Source organism: Callorhinus ursinus, unplaced genomic scaffold (genome assembly GCF_003265705.2).
Source record: "Callorhinus ursinus isolate GAN/ISIS: 27379988/994484 unplaced genomic scaffold, GSC_fseal_2.0 scaffold1, whole genome shotgun sequence".
Taxonomy (NCBI): domain Eukaryota; kingdom Metazoa; phylum Chordata; class Mammalia; order Carnivora; family Otariidae; genus Callorhinus; species Callorhinus ursinus.
The window spans coordinates 131,999,054-132,006,800 of NW_027397063.1; positions in this window are offsets into that span (position 1 = coordinate 131,999,054).

Genomic DNA, 7,747 nt, shown 5'->3' on the forward strand with positions numbered 1-7,747 from the left:
CCTCCGATACCTGGGAGCTCTGGCGCACTCAGGCACCCCCGGTCTTTCTGTGACCCCAAGGGTGCTGAGACCACACTGTCCCACGAGGGTTCCACCCCCCGCTTAGCCACTGGAGTGACATCCGTCAGCGGAGCCGGCTTCTAAAAGTTCCGATTTTGTGCTCCGCGGCTCTATCACTTGCCAGAAACGGCCGACGGAGGCCCTCTCCCCCGCCACCGTCTCTCCTCCCGAATATCGCCTCGGATTCACTTCCCCGCACGTCCTACCTTCCAGAAAGTGGTCGCTTTTCTGTTCAGAGTGTTGTTACTATTCTTATCTTCAATCACCTGTTGAGTTCGTAGGTATTCAGAATGGTTTGATCCCTATTCAGCTGAATTCCTGAGACCAAATGAAATCCAGGTCTCCCACTCCTCCACCATCTTGCCTGCACTCCCAGTAATGTTTTATTTTATGAAAACAACTGTTCAAAGAGGCTCTTCCAATTTGCTCAAGTCACAGGATATGAGAAAGACGGAGCCGAACCTAGGATCCAAGTCACCTGGGTCCATGGGCCTCAAGGGCTTCTTTCACTGAACATGAGTAATATGAACATAATTTCCATAACTGGTAGTACCCATCTAAAATATTTCATTAATGAACAGAGAAATACCCTACAAAGTCAGGGTTGGCAATCCTGAAGTCTAAGTGGCTTGTTGGTGGACAGACTCTCTGGAAGCATCGGACTGTCTCCCATGTAAACCTAGGTGAATGTGCTTCCTTCACATGGTCCAGGAACCACGTTTCTTGGGTCCCTTGTTCTTTCACCTTAGACTCTGCCATCAGATCAAGTCAGCTTCTCCTAACAGTGACCTCTCCGGGGCAACATCTACCAATCTGTAAATTTTAAATCAGGGCCTGCCGTTCTGCTAATCAAGTTAAAAAGCTGGGCCCCATGCTCAAACAGAGAGATCCTTCTGTACTTGTGATGTCTGTACCTTTTCCTGATTAGCTTCTCCTCCAGGGAGCCTCATGCTTGGTCTTTACAAGAACATGTTCCTTTCTTGTATACTTTAAATGTAATTTTCTGCTTTGGGCTTGGCAACCGCTCTCTCCTTTCGTAATTGTCTATAAAATTATATCTTTCAGGCAGAGACCTCATGGCAAAACGCAGAGAAGAGCTCTGTAGAATCAGAGGCCAAAGTGACCATTTTTCCTGGCTCTGGTAGAGGGACAACAGGGCAGACCGGTAACAAAGTTGGGTCATTGTAGTTGATGTTATTTGAAGGGCATATTCTTGATGATTTTTCAACACTCTTAGTTATATTGAGTATATTGGGTTATATTGAGCTTCCTATGTCCTTTTCCTCCAAAATCTCCCTATAACCAAGGACACACTGTTGTGGAGTATCAACGGTCATAGCACACAGTCATAGAGACAGTGACATCAACTAGTCCAGGAAAAGAATAAACGTATGACTTGGAAGGCAAAGAAGGTTGCTATTTACTGTGAAGCCAGCTTCTATACTATGTCTCACCATGTGGTTTGTCTTATCCCCTCAACATGTAGTGTGGGAAGAGTTATTTCCTTTCACATTCTTTTCAGCCTTATAAACAAAAAGTCAAAGGTTTATGTATTCATTCAAGACAAATGTATTGAGTATCCATTATATGTCAGGCCTTAGAGGTGCAATAATGACAAAAGACACAGTCCCTCTATCATGGGCCTTGAAGTCTATTCTCTACTAAGTAAATAGGCAATCAATAAGTAAAATTTAAAATATGTATATTTTTGACTTACGATAAGTGCAATTAAAAAAAAAAACACATGGAATTACCTCTGAGTATATATTTCACAAATAGTTGAGGCAGCCTTCCAATCCGTATGTTTCTGACCCAGAGTCTATGTTCTGTCCTACAGCATTGTGCATCCCAATCTAAGAGACTGAGCTGAACATCCCCAAATTATACGTTGCCATGAAAATAAAGAGGGGATGTGAGGTAGTGGAGTAACCGCATTGACCTATAACCTAATAGGGGTTTTCTGCACAGATCAGTGGGAATTCCCTGCAGGTTTGGGTCGAGTCTACATTTTCTTTGTGTCGCTCAGGTGTCTCACTGGGGCCACATTTCAAGATTTAAGGAAAATTGGCTCAATACCAGTCATATAGCTTATGGGAAGTTACACATCTTCTTTGAGATGAATTCCTTTTCCTGCTTTATCCTGATTTTCACTCCTCCTCTTGTGACTAGACTACTCACTTCTTTTTGCTCCAGGTTGACCCAGACAGGGACTCAGTCCCCTTTCCTTAATTTCACTCCATCACTCATGTGATGGTTTATATGTTTCACGGTTCTGAGGGGCAATGATGAATGTTGACACTACAGTGAAATCGAGAGAGACAGAGAGACAAAGACAGAGAGACAGAGGCAGAGAGAGAATTAAAATTGGACATTAGACCGCTTAGTCTTCGGGTTGTCTTCAAGCTCCCATTGGCCACCATCTTCTTCCCGGCTTGTCTGCCCACCATATTGCCTGGCTTCGTCTCTCCCTCACTTCTGCCCTTTTCCAGTTTCTTGTTTATTTCTTGTGTAAAATATTTGCACAGAGCTCTTTTTTCTTCCTGATGCTATTGCCTTCCTAGTCACCTCCTCTGGGTTTCATCTTCTACCTCCTACGTCTTATCAAGGCACTTGTCTAAATTGATATTGCTCTCCTCTCTCCCTAAGAGAAACTCTGCTGCCAGCTATTCAAACAAGGCTATTTTTCACCCTGCCACATTTGTTTGGACACCTGAATTACAGTATCAAATGTAAGAAAAGGATTCAGCAACAGAATAAAGACTCACTTTGTACTTAAAGAGTACAGAGAAAGAAAAACAAAGTTCCAATTCACTCATCCCAACATTCTGAAACTCAGGCTCCTGAAGTCAGTCGAAGAACCTTAGTAACAGATTTCCTCCCCACTGCCTCCCTCACAGGTGTCAATGCTAACAATCACATCAGGGAGGGAGAAAAAGGCAGGACAAATGACATTCGCACCTTCGTGCCTTTTATTTGTGTTATTCCGTCGTTGTTTGGGAAGCAGCAACTGCTGAAAACCCACACCAGCCTGTCACTGTCCTCTAAGGGCCACATCAGAAGGGAAAGCAGCAGACACAGTATGGCTTCTTAGAAAGCATTGTCCTTGCATGAAAATGGAATTCTCGCCATTTCCCCAATTCTTGGGATCAATCTTGGCGACTGAGCTGCATCACTGAGGATTTGGGCACCTTATGGCACACTCTACACATCCACTGGGAAGAAGCATTAACCATCTATCCTGCTTCAGTTCACCTAATAAATTAATAGGCATCTAATCTGTAAATGAGCCAAAGCATAACCTCAGAAATGAGTACTGGGAAATACCACTTGGCTGCAGGTGTCTGGCTCAGGTTCGGCATTAAAAGCATATGTCTCACTGGATATCTCATTGCCTTGGGGAATGCAGAGAAATCTGCTAAGATTCAGAGATGCATCACACACATTTCCCCAGGTAGTTTTGTAAAGTGGTTAAGAACACAGACCCTGGACTCAGACTGCCTGGATAAGTGTCCTGTCTTTGCCATTCAAAGCCTAAGTGACCCTGGACCACTCATCTAAACTCTGCCTGCTTCATTGTCTCATCTGCAATTATAGTAACTACCTCAATGTGTTGTTGTGAATACCTGTGTAGTATGCATGGGACAGTGTTTGGTGCATAGTGCCAATAAATATGAGTGATTATTGTTATATGGACAAACAGATTCCTACTATTTCAGAGATAAAGTAGCTTACCTCCATATACTTGTGTTTCTAATTGAACTAATGAGAGACTGGGGATGTGCAGCAGCATGCTAGGAACACTCAAGGCCACAACATAAATGTAGTTCCTGTTCCTAGAGTACCAATTTGACTCTTAAGAAGTAACTTAAATGAACTCACCTACCTGTATCAACATAGATAGACATCAAAATGTCATTTTTGAGTGAAGAAAGCAAGCTACAGAATTATGCACAGTGTAATAATACTTTTTAAAGATTTGGGGCGCCTGGGTGGCTCAGTTGGTTAAGCGTCTGCCTTCGGCTCAGGTCGTAGTCCCAGAATCCTGGGATGGAGCCCCCACATTGGGCTCCCTGCTTAGCAGGGAGCATGCCTCTCCCTCTCCCTTGGCCTGCCGCTCCCCCAGCATGTGCTCTCTCTCTCTCTCTCTCTCTGTTAAATAAATAAATAAAATCATTATTTAACAGAGAGAGAGAGCACATGCTGAGGGAGACGCAGAGGGAGAGGGAAGAAACAGACTCCCTGCTGAGCATGGAGTGCAGAGCAGGGAGCACGGAGCATGGAGCCCGTTGTAGGACTCAACATGGGGCTTGATCCTAGGACCCTGAGATCATGACCTAAGCTGAAGTCAGACACTTAACCGACTGAGGCACCCAGGCGCCCCGATAATATTATTTTCAAAACACAAGAACATGGTATCTTTTTTCAACATGTATAAATGAGTGCAAACCTGTAAGAATAAACCACAAAGTGGGAGAATAGATTTATAAATTATTTGTTTAATAAGCTCCTTTCTTTAAAAAGTAATCTGAAACATTATTTTATTTTTGCAAAAAGCCCAGATATATAATGGAATAGAAAGTGAATAAACTTGTATAATTTTCAAAATAAAATATGACATGTCAAAGAAGTTTTCCAATTGCAGGGTGAACTACCTACCAGAGCCTCCCAAGATACACATTTACCTTCAAGCTTTGGAAGAAAAGATTGAGGAGCACCACATTGATTGGATGGGATCTCATTTCATTTTTCTCAAACTTAGCTGGTAATGCAACATGCATCCCTTCACCCAGACCAGAATGTCAGCTGGCCATCTCTTTTCATTCTCTTCACAGTCAACCCATAACCAAGGCTTACCTCGTAAATCCCTCTGAAATGTGTCCATTTCTCGTAATTCTCATTTATGTAGGACATCTTCATCTCTTGCCTGAATTACTGCCAATCCTCAATACTGGTTTCCTTGCCTCCATTCTCCCAACTCCCTCCATTCCACTGACACACTGATGCACTCATGATCATCTGAATGCAAATACCATCAGGTCATTCTACTATTTATAACTCTTTGGTGGTTCTCCATCATCTATAATTCATCTAAGCACCTTCATAGCAAAGATAATTCATGACATGATAGGGTAGCTAACCGATCACCAAACCATCCCTGTCTTCATTAGCACAAAGTTTTAGCTTGGAGGCAGATGCCCAGAAGGAAATAGATTTTGCAGATCACCTTGCACTTAGGTAGGGCCAGGTGACAAGGTCTACCTAATGGACAGTGAACAAAAATGATGGATTCTTCTATGGCCCACAATCTCCTCCTTGCTTTCTTTCCCTTTCCACCAGCTGGATGCAGATCACAGAGCTCTGGTGTGGTAAAGCCACCAGACGAAAGGGGCCTGGATCCCTGAATCACCACATGGAGGCCAGCTGCCTGCTGGTCAGAAGCAACTATCTTAAATGGTTGTATGCACAAGAAACAAACTTCTATTGTTGAGCTATATGAAATAATAAGATGTGTGTGTGTGTGTGTGTGTGTGTGTGTGTGTGTGTGTGTCTGCCCCCAGTTCCCAGCAGAGAGCTCCTAAAACCCTCATTATTTCCCAAGTGATAAGATCTCTAAGGGTGTCTTTTGTTCCACTGAGGTGACTCTGAGCCTTGATCAGAAGCTTCAAATTTTCGGTCCAACCTCTGATCCTCCAGAGAGGGGAGAGGGATGGAAATGGAGTTAATAATTCTTCATGCCCATATAAGGAAGCCCTCATTAAATTCCAGTAGTAGGGAGTTTGGAGAGTTTTCAGGGAGTTGAACACACCCACACCAGTGCTGTGACACCCCCAGCTCACAGGGACAGAAGCTCCTGTGCTAAAGACCCTCGCCCTATATATCTTCTTCATTTCACTGTTCATCTGTATCCTTTATTGTACCCTTTAATAAACTGGAAAATGCAAATAAGTGTTTCTCTGAGTTCTATGGAAGCTCCCACAAATTAATCAAATCTGAAGAGGAGGTCATGGGAATCTACACCCAAATCCGACAGAAGTGGATGAAGGCACCCGTTCAAGTGAGAACCATCCTATCTTCTTACTCTTCTGTCACCCACTTCCTTCCTATCCCACCTTCCCCCAGCAGAATCCCCAACAGTAGCTGGAGAGTAGAAAGGAGAAGCACAAGGCAGAGATGTTCTCATTCACAGACATGCCGCCTGAAGCAGGCCAAAGCTGGGGTTTGGGAGAGAAGAGTTTCACTGCATTCAGGTCAGGGTTTTGAATTGTATCTCCAACTGAACACTTCAGTTACGAAAAACAAACAAACTGTATTTTTACCTGTTTAGTAGTTAAAAACAACAGGAAAGTCAAAGAGCTGTCAGGATTTTCATTTGGAAAAGAAAATTATGTCCCCTGAATAAGTGCAAGAGATGGTGGAAAATAAAAATAATTTTGCACTTTGATTTGTGAACTTGACCTTCACAAGTTCTGCATGTTTCATATACCAGTTTCATCACTATCAGAACCACTGAAGTCATCATAATTTAGAGTTGGGGGTAAGCTGTAGAGAAATAGGTTTTTCCACAAAATCAAAACCTGGAGGCAGAAATATCATCTGGACCCACCTGACATGATTATACTTTCTCTTCCTGGATGAAGAGCCAGTCTTTATGGTATTGAGTATGATTCAAGAGGCCTAATATTTTTGAACATCCTCTTAAGTTGAAATGCCTAAACTTTTAGTGTGATCTTTTAGAGCACCAGCATCATTATCACCTAGGAACTGGTGAGAAATGCAAATTCTTAGGTCCCACCCCTGGCTTACTGAATCAGAAATTCACTGAGTGAATTTCTCACAGAGAGTGGTCCCAGCAGTCTGTGTTTAACGAGCCTACAATTCTGATGAAGTAAAGTTTGAGAACCACAGGTGTAGAATATCCCAGAATATTGACATAAGCCTTTGTATTAAAAGGCAGCAATTGAACAAAATCTTAGCATTTTTTAAAAAATTCATATAGCAGGGATGCCTGGGTGGCTCAGTTGGTTAAGCACCTGCTTTTGGCTTAGGTCATGATCTCAGGGTCCTGGGATTGAATCCCCATAGGGCTCCCCGCTCAGTAGGGAGTCTGCTTTTCCCTCTCCCTCTGCCCCTCTCCCCGCTCCTGCTTTCCCACTCTCTCTCTCTCTCAAATAAATAATAAAATCTTAAAAAAAAATTTATACAGCAAGCAGGACACTACCTGAGCTGGGAGAGAATTGTCCCAAGATACAGATGGGACAGGGGTGCAGGTAGACATGGCTGACAAGCAGAGGGATGTGGTGGCAAGAAGCCATGCAAGAAATTATGCTAACCTCCTTTCATAAATGTTCTATGTGCCCACACACAGTTAGGTGGGAATAAAGTCACATACAAAAAGGTATTCATTCACACAGGTCACTGAAATATCATGTCCATGACTGTTATGCATATGCCAGTGTTTTACAAACTTAGATTCTTCACTGAACACTCGAGAGTTCAAGAGTTTTCTATATGTGAGCCATACAATTGTATTATTTATTAAATGAGCTGGAAGCTTATGGCTTCTTACGCAAATGAGTAGCTAAATTGTTTCTCTCTCTCTCCCTCTCTCACTCTCACTCTCTCTCTCTCCCTCTCTCTCTCTTTCACACACACACACACACACACACACACACACACACACACACAC